Here is a 14,022-nt window from a genome sequence, read left to right as displayed (position 1 = left end):
GGGAGGCGTCGCAGTTGAGGTCTGCGACCGAGCAGCGCAACACGGGCCCACGAAGTTCCTCGTCCAATCTCGANGTGTGACATACCGTGCAGATTGTAGGAACCAGGAGTTGTTGGCGCCGGCGTGTGGGTGGTGGTGCGGTTGTGTGTGTTCTGTGGTCTGTAGCAGTTGTGGTGTGGTCTATTGTGTTATGTTGTTGTGCTGTGGTGTTTGTGTGGGGCTGCTCAGGTGGACTGGGGTTAGCCGTGGAGGCTGCTCTGTTTGAGCAGCAGGGGGCCACAAAAGACGTGGTCCACTGCCGATGTGTCCGCAGTCCTGAGCAGACTCTGAGGTGACTCCACCCCTCGCAGGCATTACACTTGACTGAGGTGGAGTTGTGGTGTAATCGTCTCCGGCATACACAGCATTTGTAGGTTTCTGGCCCTGGGTTTGACCCTATGGACGGACAACTTCTGTGATACTTCGCCGACCAAAACGGGGTTAGATCGCCGAAACAACAGCCCTTGGTCGGGTAAAACCCGAGTCTTTCCGGTACGTAGAACCGGCTGTCGTGGGAATGACGTATTTGTTTTCGTACGCCCCACTGTAATTTACAATGATTTTTATTTTTCGAGTTTAACCAATAAAAATTAAAAATAATAATTAATATTTGAGTTTTAATTTTTCACTCAAAAGTAATTATTGTTACTAGATTTTTATTTTTTTCGATCAAAATGATTTTTTTATGATTTTTATCATTTCGCTCAAAGATAATAATTATTATTGAGTTTTATTTTTTCACTTAAGAATAAGTATCATTCAAAAAATCAAAAGCTATACCAGCGCGATTTCCGCCTTATCCTTTTCAGAGGTAGCGACACCTTAATAAAGGAATAAGCCTCAAAATTTTTAGGTCAAAATTTCCGTAAGTTGCGTCTGTATAGCCTTTTAAATTCAATGAATAATCATTATTTTCAAGTGGAAAAATAAAACTCAATAATATTTATTATCTCTGAGCGAAAAAATAAAAATCATAAAATAATCATTATTTGTGTTCGAAAAAATAAAAATCAAATAATAATTATTTCCGCTGAGTAAAAAAATAAAAATCAATAATAATTATTATTTTAGAGCGAAAAAAATTAAACTCATAAAATAATGATTAAATGCTGATTTAAATTATTTTACTCATAATGATAACAGGCATTGCAGAAGAAGAATAATAAATTTCACTATCTTGTATTTGTGTAAAGTAGTTGTTAGACGTGGCAAGTGCAAGTAGTTTTGAAGTCTGTCAAACTCAAGATTTTGGAAAAGTGATTGCGTGTAAAGTGATTTTCGAGAACAGTTTTAAATTTCCGAAAAGCAAACATTCTGAAACTACTCGTATCTCTTTACACGGCTATTGCAGAAAATTTTCAATTATGTTACTAGACATTTTGATGCCAACAAGGAAATAGTATGGACTCAAAATGTTACTAAAAAATTAAAAACATACTCTTCTAAAAATAGAACAAATAATTGGACCTAAGTCGCTCAAATATGTCTGATGAGATATACAGGCCTATTCTGCTTGTAACCGAACATTTTGTAACAAGCTAATTTTGTTACCAACAATTGTCACCACTTCTTGTAACCGCAATTCTACTTACCTTGGTAACGTTTTAATTTATTCAGCAATTCAGCTATGGAGTTTCGTTGAAATTCGGGTGTTGCATATTTCACGGGGCAATATTTTGTTACCTGCTCATGAGATGGTAACAAAATTTACCGGTTACAAGAGTGTGGAGAATACGAAAAGTGTTTAAAAATTGACAGTAACTTTACTAACCGGTAACAAAATTTTTATTACCAACGCAGAATAGGCCTGATAATGTCATACGATATACACTGAAGAGCAAAACTGGAAAAAAAAACGGAAAGTTAGGTCAGTGGTAATGTACTCTTTCAATTTAATGGATTGATGGCAATTCAAAACTGTATTTCGCCTTACCGATGTTTAACTTAACATTTGACAATAAAAATTTTAAGATTTGCTTATGGAAATAAGTTGAAAATGACCAAGTAAAAATTAATTGCATTATTCCAGTTTTGCACCCTCTTAGTAATCGCTGAATTTTATAATTCCAGGAAGAGTTCTCGCTCTTTTTCTGACAAATTTTAATCTTGCTTTGTGTTCCTTAATCAAAAAACTAAAACTTTTTCCACCAACGTCTGAAAGTCCGTGGTATATTAAAAATCGATGGTGACAAGGAAAATGACAATAAATCAGTGCTTTCAACGATTTGGGCAATTTCTGTAGATATTTTTCGCATTATTTTTAAATTGTAACAGGACTATGATCCGAAACATTTTTCGAAACTGGGACTAAAATTAAAAAATTCAAGTTGGTTATAGCCAATTTATTAAAAGTCAAGCAAATGGTAAACTTTTCTATCCCATGCAAAACTGGAATAATCAGTAGTTGTTACGTTTTCTAGCAATTTTCTTTATCCGCTTGTTTTAATTGTTCTTTTTACGGTCTTCTGATGAAATAAATCTGAAATCCGAAATTAGATTACCAAAAAAGTTTTGAAATGTTGCGAATATAGCATAGCGCGAGAAAGTTCACATTCTGTATTATTGTTCAACCTGAACAGGGTACATACGTTGCTTAATGCTATTACTGAATGACTTATTTTGGAATGTATTTCCATCATCCCTCGTCAAGTTTGGTTTGGAGACAAACCAGTTTCGGCGTTTTGCCATCTTCAGTGTAATTTGTCGTTCTCTCGCGAACTGAAGATGGCACAACATCGAAGTTCGTTCCGACATAAATCAACCAACACCAACACCAACAAACTGTTACTGTACTTAAGAACACACACAAAATTTGATTTTGGAATTATATTCCACTGCGGCATTAGAATAAACCGTTTATGGCGCAATCGCTTGGGCGTTGTGAGTAAATCTGACGTACGGGATTCTACCGCGCGGTACCGTCCACGCCTTTTTGGATAGGCCCAAATACTAAATATTTTTAGCCTATTGTCTGTGTATTTAACGCTAGCGACCCTGTTTAAAGGAAAAATTTTGTAAAATTCGTTCATATAATGGAATTTTTATGGAAATTTATGGTATCTTACTGTTTTTTGGGTCGATGAATTCAATTTTGACGATTATTTTTATCTAAAACTTACGCTAGTTGGCGCTGTAGAATGTTTGCTATTTTTTATATTTATTTATTTATTTCGATTTATTTATACGCCAGTCAGCTCTACACATAATACACGTAAGCTTTTTAACAAATTTGAAAACGTAAATGGTTAACAATAAATATCAATTGCAAAATTATTAGTAGATGTCAAAAGAATACATGACTTCAAGCACTGTTGCCAACTTAGTGCTTTTCGCACTAAATTTAGTGCTTTTTTAAATTCAAAATGCGAAAATTTTTGAGTTTGGTGCTTGGTGCGTTTTTTGGTGCTTTTTTTAGTTAGAAGACACCAAAACTGTAAATCTGCAGCAAAAATGGAAGTTTAATTTAAAGCAATTGGAAGTTTCGTAAGCAACAATGGTACAATGACAATCATAAGCGAAAGAGCATATGTTTGTCAAAAAAATATGTGGCAGCATTTTCAATCATGCCAGAATTACACACGGTAATTTGCCATTGCCTGCAAAAACGTCCATGTTGCTAGGACCAGGAATCGATCTTTAGATCTTTAATTTGGGATGAATTTGTTATGTTTTTACGAATACTAAAAAAACGCCAGTATCTCCTAACAGTAAAATGAATAAGCACCTTCGACCGCCGAGCAAGAAACATTAATTTTTATTAATTTGAATCGGCATACCTACAATAAAGTTTTTTATGCATACAAAGTTCATTAAATCCTCCAATAAAAAATTTGGTGCTTTTTCGCGAAAAAACGCGCTTTTTCTTGGGTTTTAGTGCTTTTTCAAATTCATAACTTGGCAACATTGATTTTAGAACACTTATGAGACCAGCGTCAGAACCTTCCAAGAAATTAGCACTTGGTGCATGTCGGTTGACTAAGTGTTGAACGGTACATAGGAGATATAGTTCCGGTTAGAATTCGTAACATCTAATCGTAACATCGATCGAAGAAGTGTTGCTGGGGAATCTATTAACCCATTTACGACCTTACAAAACAAGGATAGATCCGCTATTTGCCTCCTGCTGTATAAAGTCTTGATCTTGTACCTGTGCTATATGCCACTCGTATTTACACAGCTTCCATCTTGGGACTGATACAGCAGGAACTTACTAAACTTACGTTGCACCTTTTCGACGTACTTTACTTGGAGCTCAGTACATGTGGCTAAATATTTTTTAATGATTTTTCATTGAAACATAGTATTTTTACTGTTTTTAAAACTGAGTAATACATTTTTGATATCTGCTTCATTGCAAAACTTATGTTATACCATGTTACAAATATAGTTTTACTATTTTTGCAAGAAAAAATAGCATTATAATGAGAAGAAGCGTTATGTTAAATTTGTTTTCAGATACTCAAAATAATTGTTATCTTAATATTTGGGAAGTTGTTGTTGTTGTGAGTGTTTTGGTGTAGATGTCAAAAGAATACATCTTTGTGGTGAGCACAAAGTAATCGTAATGCACAGTGGTGAAAAGAGTAAAATTTAAAGACCAAATGTGTCATACAGTGCCGGTCAAAAATCGATGAATGGCGCTTAATTTTTAATATTTACAATGTGTTTCAAGCTAAAATTTTTTTTATAAAAAAATATGGGTCATGTTTTAACAAAAACCATACAAATCACACTTTCAAACTTTATATAATCCCCAAATTTTTGTTAAAATTTTGAGCTTTTTAATCGGATTTTTTTTTTTTTTAATTTTTTGGGTATCTATGCAGCTAATGGGTTTATAAAAGTTTAGTAAAATTAGTGCGAGTTTTTAGCGGCTAAAAGATCGCATTGATTTTTAATAATTTTTTTTTTCGTTTTTTTTTCATATAAAAAGCGAAATTTAGGAAAACTGGAAAAAAGTGCGAAACGCCGTCAACAAAAAAAAAAAATTATTAAAAATCAATGCGATTTTTTAGCCGCTCAAAACTTGCACTAATTTTACTAAAATTTTATAATCCTGTTAACTGCATACCCAAAAAATTAAAAAAAAAAATTGGTTAAAAGGCTCGAATTTTAGATAAAAATTTGTGGAATTTTTCTAAATTCTATATAAAGTTTGAAATTGTGATTTACATGGTTTTTGTTAAAGCATGAACCATGTTTTTATAAAAAAATCTAAAAAAATTTTAGCTTGAAAACCATTGTAAATATTAAATACGAAACACCATTCATCAATTTTTGATCGGCACTGTATGACACATTGCATTGACACATTTGGTCTTTAAATTTCACCCTTTGACCGCCACTGTATATGTATACGAATAAAATTATAGTTTATACATATCGTCACTAGACACGAATAAAGGCGCGCTAGTGTTTCGACGGCAAAAAAGACTTATAAACAAATTTTACGAAAAAAGGCTCTTAAGAAAAACTTCGGCGAAAAAAGACGCCTAACCTAGTTGACGGCGAAAAAAGACGCGTAAGCATAGATTTATACTTGGCCAAGGACTGTCACTTGAGCACTATTCCCCAAAAACTATTAACGGAATGTACATACTATTACACCCGCAAACATAGTTGACAGCTAAAATAAGTTTACACGTCCTTCTTCTCCGTCAAATATTTTAACGCGTCTTTCTTCGCCGTCAACTATGTTAAGACGCTTTCTTCGCTGCAGTTTTTATTATGCGCCTTTTTTCGCGGTCAACTTTTGAGCTCACGCCTTTATTCGTGTCTAGTGACGATATATTATATGTATATTAAAATAAGAAACATCGATTCTGTAACAAACTTCAATAAAAAATGAAGCAATTAAATTACTTCATAAAATTTATTTTGCACTTAACCCTAGTTCATTTTAAAATAAATTAAATTGACGACAAAGAAACATATACTTGAAACGCAGTTTATTTAATATTAATACTTTTGGGACAGTTTCTGGTTAGTAGTATATTTTTTAAATGGTTTGTATTTAATTTGTTTCTTTGCTTGGAACAAGTAAATTTTAAATCCGAAAAAAATTTTCGCAAACGTATGTAGAAGGAAAAAGTGATAACATCTTAAAAGAAAATTCTTTGAGTTGAGGATACAAACTGTTATATAAATTTTTCCAGAACTCAATTATACCGCATCCATTATAAAAATGTATCTCGCTTCGTAGGGTTATTATTTCTACTTGAATTTCAAAATCATACTTGCTCACGTCACATGTAAAGGGGTTTTCAAAGAGATCAATAAAATTCTGAATTCCCTTAATGTCTTCAAATCTGTCCTCAAAATTAAAGAAAAGAGTTTCCAATAGTTTGGCATGATGATCCTCCTTTGTAGGTATCTCTGTCTCTGCAAAAATTTCGGTTCTTGAGAAATTTGAATAATCGCCCGACCGAACTTCAGAAAAAAGTAAAAATAAAATGGTTAAATGGTCATTTAAATAATTTTTATATCCGAGCGAAATGCTAAATCTAAAATAAATTCGCTATCCTGTAAAGTCTGTACTAATTTTTCTGTTCCAACCAAATTCTCAAAACGTAAAAATTCCAGTAATTCTTTCCTTAGAGCAAATAATCTATTCAGGGAATCACCACGGCTGAACCACCGGACTTCCGTGAACATTTCAAGATCATAATATCTGGCATTAGTGCTTTTTAAAAATGACGTAAATTTCCTGTGGTTAAGGGAGTGATGCCCTCCTCTTATTTTATTTATTATTTCCTCTGCAGTTTTCATGGTGGAAAGATCGCTAAAAAATTTAGAGGCAAGAGAGAGTTGATTAGTTACGCAATGAAAGGAAAGAACATTAATATCTTGCTTTTTTAGCTGACCCACAAAACCTTCTCTTTTGCCAATCATGACGTTTGCACCATCCGTACATTCCCCAGCAAATTTACGTATTTCTACTTCAGAAAGAAGTTTTTCATAAACGATGTCAAACACTAGTTTATCGGTCACGTATCCGTAAAAAGTTTCTAACAAAAACATTGAATTAAATACATCGTAATTGGAATCCACGGTTCGAATACAAATGACCAACTGGCAGAGGTCATTTATACCCGCGCTACCATCTAAACATACGCAAAAAAAATTTGCATGAATTAATTTTATTTTTAATTTCAGTTTCAATAAATGCACCTATTTCATCTGTGCGAACGAGCTAGTGCCCTAGGAGACAAAGGAATATTTTCGATAACAACATCATGCATGCAATTAAGTTCCTGCAAAACTTGTTTTAAAATTTCTTTGATCTAGATGCCATCTGGGAAAGGTCTTTCTTTTTTAAAGATATATAAAGTAATTAGGTTTGCCAACGTCATTTTTAATGAAGGTTGTGCCTTACTAATGCTTTTCCTATTTTCTTCTTCAACTTGAGAAATCCATTCCTTAAACCTTAGAAGAAAAATCTTTTTATTTTCAGTAAACAATTTATCCCTCCGCACACCTTGAAAATTATCAAAATCTCTATGAAAAATATTATAATGTCTACTAAAATTATATTCACGCGTTCCTTTAATTGATATGTGGCACAAGAGGCACTGCATATCACCAAACGCATTTGGAATCATGAAATATATTTTTTTCAATCATTTTACTCATATATCCAAGTACATATGTTTACTGTAGCATAAGTAAATTATCAGCATAGCCGCTGCCTATGTTGCTTCGTTGGTGTCAGAACAACGACTGATTTAAAGACCGTAAGATTACGCGTGTTGAGCGTACTGCTCGCACGAATAAGCTGTACCGACCTCTGCTGTGGAACCCCCTGTTTCATTTTTCTAGGTTTGCTCGATTTTCGATTTCGTATTAAAAAATATTTTTTAATTAAAAGTCTTTCCTATAAAAATGCTAATAGCAAAATGATCTTTGTATCAGGATGTAGCATATGTTTTACGATGAAACAGACATCGATTAATAATAATTATAACAGATTGGCGCTTAGACATATGTTAGTATTTGGGCGAGCTTCTCGGATTTTTTGGCGTGCGTCTTTATGTTGTGATTTTTTTATTTTTTTTTTTTGGGGTAGCTCATGGCAGAAATACATTCGGAGGCTTGCCATTGCCTGCCGAGGGGCGATCGCTATTGAGAAAAACTTTTTTTTTTATATTTTGACGTTGCGTTAAACCGGGCTTGAACCCAGGCCCTGCGGAATGGCAGCGCGCACTGCTAACCACTACACCAAAGCGGCCGCCATCAAAAACGGATTCTTCTTATTTGGCACTACAACCGTTTGTCGGTTTGGGCCGAGACCAAAAAGCTTCTCCAATTGATTCTCTCCTTTGCGAATTGGCGCTAGTTGATAATGCCGAGTGCAGACAGGTCCTTCTGCACTTGGTCCTTCCAATGCGTTCGTGGGAGCCGTGGCTTTCATCGTCCACCCATGGGTGCGGAGTCGAAAGATATTTTCACCGGAGCGTCGTCATCCATGCGCACAACATGTCCAAGCCAGCACAATCGCTGTATTTTTATGCGCCTAACTATGTCCATGCCGTTAAAAAGTTCGTACAGTTCGTCATTCCATCGTTTCCGATACCCGTCGTCCACGAAAACAGGGCCGTAGATCTTGCGTAGAATAGTTATCTCGACAGCCCCCAAAGCCTTCTTATCTTTGTTCGACATCGTCCAAGTTTCTGCGCCATATAAAAGGACGGGCATGATGAGAGATTTGTAGAGCGTGATTTTGGTTCGTCGAGAGAGGTCTCTACTTTTCAATTGCCTACCGAGACCAAAGTAGCACCTGTTGCCAAGAGTTATCCTTCGCTTGATCTCCAGGCTGACGTTGTTGGTGGTGTTTATGCTGGATCCTAGGACGTGTGCTTAGGTTTAGCTTAGGCAAAAACAGATTACACAGCGTTAAAAATAGCAAAAATACTATTTTTCAATGAAAGACCATACAAATTAGCAAAACTGGTACGACAGCGCCACCTAGCGTAAGTTTTAATTAAAAAAAAACATCAGCAAGTTAAAAAGTCTAAGTTCAGGCAGAGCGGAAAATTAGATACCCGGCGCAAGTATTAAATATAGTTTTTTCACCTTTTCGAAAACTACCACTTTACCCCTATTTCAAACATCTTAGATAAACTTATATTGTTATATGTGGGCGGTATTACCCCCACTTTCCAAGATTCCATAATAATGTTACTTTTTTTCAAGGGATTGTTGTCAGTATAAATTTTGAGTAAATTAGCGTCCTTAAATTTCGAAATATCGAAGTTTCAAGCGCATTTTCAGTACCATCCGTCCTACGCTAAAAAGAAGTACCCATACCAAGTTTCGTTAAGATATCTAAATTCTTACTCAAGTTATCGTGTGCACAGACAGCAGACAGTCACCGCTTAATCGATTTATTTTTTTCATTCTGTTCATTTGAGAACAAAGTTATAATACCCTTGTGCACAAGTGCGCTTTTGGGATTTTGTCATGGGAGGTGTAAACTTTCATTTACTTTGGTTTCATCAAACACGTACAATCTTGTCGCTCTATCCTATTATTAGATCACGTCTAAAATTAGCGCAATTCGCGTTAAAATAAATTAAATATAGATTCAATAAATTTTGTCCTTGTTACCGTTCTTGGTAAGTTTTATTATTTCATTGTTCTCTGTCAGACTAGTTGAGTACTCGGCCCACTGTCCTGGCTTTATTGAATAGCCTGCGTACCCTTTTTCTAAGTTCAGGCAGTTCCCGAGACCACCAAAAAGTTCTATTTCCAACCCTTGTTTTGATCTAGTAGGTCTCGGGACAACTGGAGTTTAACGATGCCATTAAGCATGTTGACTCTGTGCTCTGCTATTCTGTTCCTACTCTCTAGCCTAGGCAGACAAACGGTAAGCATATTGCTGAAATGCTCTTCCTCTTGGGTTAGACCTCCCTGACATCGGCCTTCACCATACATCAAATAATTCGGTGGTCAGACATAGAATGTTCCGGCGAGACTTTCATTTTTAGCTTAGGTGTAACTTCTGTAAGCCATGTTACCGTTCTCTCAACAAGCCTGATCTGAAGTAGACTTCCCAGAACGCCCAGGGGTTTGACCACCCTTTGGAGACCTTATCCATGATGACGTCCTGAAGTCTGGTAAGCTCACTCGAACTTAGTGCAACAACAGGGAAGTCGCTCGCCATCACCGCCAAGCGAATGCCTTCGAGGACATTAGCTTAGCTGAGAGTGGTAACGCGATTCTGCCCTGGACTGCTTACCCTAGCTTCCGGCCCATGATGTTGGACGGGTGCGTGCTCACGCTTGCGCGTGTGTATAGTGCGGCTAACTCGCGTCGCCTTTCTGTTTCACCCGCTTCTTCGCTTCTTCGCTGGTTCCGCTTCTCTGTTTCCCAGCAGGTGCCGGTTCTTTGCTGTGGTTTGGCTCGCTCTTGTGTGCGGTTCTCTTCTGGCTTTGTCCTCTGCGTCTGGCTTTACCCTTTCGCAGGCGAGAGCCTGGCTTCTGCTAAAGGTATCGAAGAAACCTAACCGCTCAGTGCAGTTCGATTATGGTCATCCAGTGCGCCTGGATTACCGGAAGAGCGCTCACTGCCTGAGGTTTCACCCTCCAGTGATTCCTGCGTGCTATCTGCTACTGTACTTCGCGCGGAGCCGATGATCCCGGACGACTCGATTGTTGTTGCGCCTAAAACAACCCCGCCCAGATCGGTTAGTCTCTCAATCGTTGTCGTCAAGCTCAACTAATGGGAGACCCAGAAGCCTGCAGCCCCCATAGTGTCCGTCCTTAAGGACGGAGGCGTTAGTGGGCAGGTGAAGAGATGATTCGAGTCGTGGGGTGCCTCTCCGAATGCCAGGTACTCATTGGACACATTTTCACCCAGTCTGCTCAGGTACGAGTTCAACCTGCTGCAGTGGTCAGAACGAAGTTGGGCTATTGTGGTCCGAGTCTTCCGAGGTAGACGAAGCTGTTTCTCGTCCACAGGGCATTCACAGGTCTGGGAGTCTACGTACCTTGAGACCTATTGCCTGTGAATACCGCTAAAGGCCGGTCGATATGTCGGATCCAGAGGTTGTTTTAGACTCGACTTTGTCCGTCAGTTCGTATAGATGCTTTCCTTCTGACGTGCCTTGGCGAGGGCTCCTCTGCAAGCAAGTGTCTGTTAGGGTGTCCACGTGTGTGGCTCTCTAGTAAGAATTGCTTGCAGCGCATTGTATTGTGCTCCCTAACGAGGTGTATTTGCGTCTCGTCATGTAGGTGATGTTCTGGCAACATCAGAAGACGTCCGGCCGCTGTCCGGAGTGCTGTGTTCTGAGTGGTCTGCAGCTTCATCCAATGCGTTCTACTGGGCCTCGGCGACCACACTGGTGCTGCGTAGTTTAGAACCGGTCAGCCAATTGCCTTGTATGTTGCCAGCAAAGTTTCTTTGTCTTTGCCCCAGGTGCTGCCGGCTAGCGGGTTCAGGACCTTGCTGCGGTTCTGTACCTTAGGACGATTCGGGTTGTGTGCGCAGAGAAGGAGAGTAGACTGTTGAAGGATACTATGAGATTTTTGGGTTATTCGCCGTCGGAATACGTTCATCGTCGGCGTGAATACCCAGCTGCAGTCTGACCTCCTTCGCCTAGGTGCTGAAAAGGGCAGCTGAAGATTTTTTAACGGAGACGAATAGGCTCCTTGCAGTGAATAAGCGAAAAAGCTCGGAGAGACGCCATTATAGAGCAATCGTCAGAATAAGAGACAATCGATAATCCCTCTGGTGGTTGAGGGAGCTTTAAAATATAAAAGTTAAACAGTAGGGGGGAAAGCACTCCACCCCGTGGAACCCCATGCTTGATCCTCATGGGTTTGCTCTAACTATTACTGACGAGTGTCGACCAGTCAGATAATTCGCCGACCACAGTTTGATGCCCTGTGGGGGAGAGGGGCGTCTATATCTGCTAGTAGCGTGGAGTGACTGACGGTGTCAAACGCCTTTCACAGGTCCAACGATACCAGAACTGTCCTCTCACAGGGGCGGTCATTGGTTTAGGCCACGTGTTGTCTGGGTGTTGTATGGCGTTAAGTGTTGTTGTGCTGTGCACATAACGGAAACCATGCTGATGCTTTGCTGGGGTCTGGTGGTTCGTGTAATGCAGGATTAGCAAGGACTCTAGTGTCTCCACTACCTTCCTCTTCCTCTTATTAACTCGGGATGTAACTATGTAATATTGATGCGCCTAAAAGATGCAGCGATTTCTATTCTCAAGTTACATATCTGATGACAGTACGAATGGCAATTATAATAGGGAGGTTTTAGTTTTTTAAACTATAATTTTTTCAGCATCAGAATGGATATTCCGTCCGGTCCCATGGCTTTGAATGCTTTCGCTTTCTCGGTGTCTACCTTAACTTCACCGCTGGTGAATGCAATAGGCGTACTTTTTGTGGGCAGTTTGTGCAGCCTTCTAGGCCTTGACGTTTGGCTTTGTCCGGCGGAGGATGGACCGCAGCTATTAATATTTCATGCCGGCCCCTAAAGACCGTTATCCCTCGATCTTGCTCTGTAGGCCGTTACAGTTAAATTGTAGGAGCTTCGTGTGCCCAGGGAGACTTATTATTATGTGGCGAGAGAGCGGGGCACACTGGTCCCAAATCAAGAAATTATGGAACTATGGTCAAAATTCAACGAATCGATCTGATTTTTTTTCTGTGGACAGCCTACGCAATTACAAATAACTTTTATTATTAGCAATTTTATAAAATTTGGCCTACTTTTTAAGAAAAAAATTATTTTTTATTTTTTTTTAATATGGAGAAAACCCCATTTTTAGAATTTTAAAGCGCACTTACCATGGATCCGAAATGCGGCTTATGGCACATTGTAGAGGGTGTTACTGTCCACAATTTCTCTTCAGATTACATTACATAATTAATTACATTACATAATAATAACACAATCACATAATAATACATTAACATAACATAAAATAACATAATAACTACATTACAGATTACCTATTACATAAGTCTGCGACCCTAAAAAATACAGACACTTGAAAAAATTTTAACTGCAATATTAAAATGAAAGGCATTATAGGGTTTATAATCGAGTTAATTACAGTTAATAACACAATTAACTATAAATTTAGATTATCTTCGGATCTGAATCCGATGGTGATTCATTTTACTTTGTATAGGAATATTTCTCGTTTGGATTTTGACATATTTTTTAATCGCCTACACATATGCATTTTAAAATACAGGTAGTTTATATGTAAGCCGGTATATTATAAAATAAACTAAGTATAATATAAAAAAAAAATTACCAATCGAGCCTTGGTTTCACAATTTCCTCGAAAAGGCGAGCAAATGCTTTTGTTTGCTAATACCCTCTCTACCTACCCTTTGTTTATTTACTACTAAATAATAATCGCTTAGTACACGCTAAATGCATATTAAGGAAAACAGACAATACGGTGGTTTTGAAAGCGTTGCAGGTAAGATAAGTTTGCTAACTACTAGCATTCTAACGAAAAGGAAAAAATAAACCTTTCCAGATTCTCCGAAACCTTCAAAGGTATATGCAAACATTGAACGACATTCTTACTGAATGTAAAGTATCTCCACACTCTTCAATTAAGAAATAATTATTAATATTTTTATTGAGCTTTGTACCACGATTGTTTATTAGGAAAAATTGAAAAAGCAACAAAGTCTAAGCGGTAGAAGTTATAGCACTATTTCGGAGATCACCACATCTCCTCATCAGACTTCTTTTTCTAGACTTCAGCAGGGATCGAACCTGCGAATTCGATGTTCAAAGTCAGAAGCGTTAACCACTGAGCTATGTACATCCCGTAAACTCTTGTTGCTAATTCATTTTCCTTATTCAACCAACTACTATCAAGTGCAGCTGATTTGCCGCTATTTAAACTCGACAGCGTGGTTGTTGTTGTCAATTCTATACATCCATTTGCTTATTTGCTTTTTTGTATAGTTTCAGGCAGGCTCTTCCTAAACTATGTATTTG

General features: G+C 37.7%; 1 protein-coding gene across 2 annotated transcripts in view; it reads left to right on the top strand.

The window, feature by feature from the left end:
- Positions 1 to 14,022, top strand: part of eIF4G1 (eukaryotic translation initiation factor 4G1) — a 129,084-nt gene that overhangs the window by 1,361 nt on the left and 113,701 nt on the right. The gene's annotated exons all lie outside the window — the stretch shown is intronic.

The sequence above is a fragment of the Rhagoletis zephyria genome, unplaced genomic scaffold (assembly GCF_001687245.7).
Source record: "Rhagoletis zephyria isolate East Lansing unplaced genomic scaffold, Rhagoletis_zephyria_1.1 Rzeph_scaffold_01203, whole genome shotgun sequence".
Classification (NCBI taxonomy): domain Eukaryota; kingdom Metazoa; phylum Arthropoda; class Insecta; order Diptera; family Tephritidae; genus Rhagoletis; species Rhagoletis zephyria.
This window is presented reverse-complemented; position numbering and strand designations above follow the sequence as displayed.